The 3,010-nt window shown below is 39.3% G+C and overlaps 1 protein-coding gene across 3 annotated transcripts in view; it reads left to right on the top strand.

Annotated features, from left to right (window-relative positions):
- LOC118745713 overlaps nt 1–3,010 on the top strand; it is a 337,897-nt gene that overhangs the window by 190,094 nt on the left and 144,793 nt on the right. The window lies entirely within an intron of this gene.

Here is a 3,010-nt window from a genome sequence, read left to right as displayed (position 1 = left end):
CCACATTTGATATAATATTAATTACTAATAAACGAGGATTAGTTTTACTGAAATATTGTGCGTTCCGTATTTATTTATTATCTGGAACTCCACAACCCATTAAAATGTATACTTATATGATCAGAACGTCGAGCTGAGTCGATTTAGCCATGTCCGTCTGTCCGTCTGTTTGTATGCAATCTAGTCTCTCAGTTTTCGAGATATCCGGATAACATTTGGTAGGTGGGTGTATTTTTATAATGTATTAATCATTTGTCGGAACCGGAAGAATCGGACCACTATAACATATAGCTCCCATACAACTGATTGTTCAGATATGAGATTTTTCGTTATAACTTCTCCATTTATACAGCTAGGAACATGAAATTTTGCAGTACATGCACCCATTATCAACAGAATACTTACAGTGAAAATTACAAAGATCGGATTACTATAACCTATAGCTCCCATACGGCTGATTGTTCAGATATAAAATTTTTCGTTATAGCTCCTCCATTTATATAGCTAGGAACATGAAATTCCGCACTGTTTTCAATAATTACCAACAGAAAACTTACAGTGAAAATTAAAAAGATGGGGTAACTAAAACCTATAGCTCCCATACAACTGATTGTTCAGATATGAGATTTTTCGTTATAACTCCTCCATTTATGTAGCTAAGACCATGAAATTTTGCGCTGTTTTCACTCATTATCAACAGAAGACTTACAGTGAAAATAACAAAGATCGGGTCACTATAACCTGCAGCCCCCATACAACTGTTTGTTCAGATATGAGGTCTTTTATCATAACTCCTCCATTTATGCAGCTAGGAACATGAACCATTTCGCACCATTTTCACTCATTATTAACAGAATACTTACAGTGAAAATAACAAGGATCGGGTAACTATAACATATTTGTATCTTCCATACATCTGATTGTTCAGATATGGGATTTTACTGTAATACTCCTTTATTTCAACAGCTAAAACCGATAAATTTCGTAAGATATTTTATAAATAATAATACAAAGTCTACTGAGAAAATCGTCAAAATCTATGCTGTATAAGCTTTATCTCCTATACCACTGATTGTTCAAACACAGGCCTACAATTCAAGCAAATCAAGTTGTCCGCAGAATCTACGCCTATTACATGCGACGTGTCAGGTAACGTAGCTCGCCCTTACATACCGCCTGAACAACGGCAGCTCGCAATTGCAAAATTTCACAACATTGCGCACCCTGGAAAAAAAGCAACTGCACGGTTAGTAAAGCAACACTTTATATGGGAAAGTATAGACGTCGACGTTGGCAATTACGTTGCGCATTGCATACCATGCCAACGCTCAAAGGTGGGTAGGCACGTTGTTTCCAAAATGGAAAGGTACGAATTACCATCGGAGCGATTCGACCACCTCAACATCGACATTATCGGCCCCCTGCCACCATCAAACGGGTATAAGTTTTGCCTAACAATCATTGATGGTTTTTCCAGGTGGCCTGAAGCTATTCCTCTAGCAGACATAAGCGCAGAAACGATTGCCCTCGCCCTAATCAATGGTTAGATAAAAAACTTCGGCGTACCGTTAAGTTCGAGTCTACACTGTTTCGCGAACTATCTAAAGTATTGGGCATTTCACATCTGCGAACCACAGCTTACCATCCACAGTCAAACGGTTGATAGAGCGATTTCATCGAACCTTAAAAGCAACGATCATGTGCACAAATTCGCCTAACTGGTCTTATCAACTGCCGCTCATCCTACTTGGCTTCCGATCAATATATAAGCCTGATATTAAAGCAACACCCGCACTAATGGTCTACGGTACTAACATCAGACTTCCAGGCGACATGTGTGAAACACGCAAACCGACATCTCCATCGGAATTTGTTCAGAACCTGTTAGCTATCATGCACGACCTGCAGCCGACGAGCACATCGCATCACCACAAGCGCAAGCCTTTCATTTTCCCAGCACTGACTACAGCTACCCATGTTTTCGTTAGAAACGATACTGTGCGACCATCGCTGACACCGCCATACAATGGACCATACGAGGTCGAGGAGCGTTCAAACAAGACATTCAAGCTCAAAATTCACGGTAAATCGGTAACAGCCTCGATCGACCGTATTAAGCCTGCCTTTATATACCAGACTAGCGAAGAATCGCAAAGCATTGGCGACAGTCAGCAAAACACATCTTCAGAGGAGGACGTTGCGAAGCCTATGCCATCTGAAAAAAAGACCAGAACCGGACGCGCAGTAAGACTTCCACCTCGCTACGCATGCTAAAAGTCTGGGGGAGTACTGTGGCAACCTCCTAACTAGGTCTAGAATGCAACCCTGCTGAAGTTAGTTTGACAGATGAAGGTACTAAAATCTTTCTTCTTGGCCGGTCCTTCTTGTAGTTCAACTCACTATTTTGCAATATTCTTGGTAACCACATTTGATATAATATTAATTACTAATAAACGAGGATTAGTTTTACTGAAATATTGTGCGTTCCGTATTTATTTATTATCTGGAACTCCACAACCCATTAAAATGTATACTTATATGATCAGAACGTCGAGCTGAGTCGATTTAGCCATGTCCGTCTGTCCGTCTGTTTGTATGCAATCTAGTCTCTCAGTTTTCGAGATATCCGGATAACATTTGGTAGGTGGGTGTATTTTTATAATGTATTAATCATTTGTCGGAACCGGAAGAATCGGACCACTATAACATATAGCTCCCATACAACTGATTGTTCAGATATGAGATTTTTCGTTATAACTTCTCCATTTATACAGCTAGGAACATGAAATTTTGCAGTACATGCACCCATTATCAACAGAATACTTACAGTGAAAATTACAAAGATCGGATTACTATAACCTATAGCTCCCATACGGCTGATTGTTCAGATATAAAATTTTTCGTTATAGCTCCTCCATTTATATAGCTAGGAACATGAAATTCCGCACTGTTTTCAATAATTACCAACAGAAAACTTACAGTGAAAATTAAAAAGATGGGGTAACTAAAA

Source organism: Rhagoletis pomonella, unplaced genomic scaffold, assembly GCF_013731165.1.
Source record: "Rhagoletis pomonella isolate Grant_MI unplaced genomic scaffold, Rhpom_1.0 Rhpom_scaffold_00009, whole genome shotgun sequence".
Classification (NCBI taxonomy): Eukaryota; Metazoa; Arthropoda; class Insecta; order Diptera; family Tephritidae; genus Rhagoletis; species Rhagoletis pomonella.
This window is presented reverse-complemented; position numbering and strand designations above follow the sequence as displayed.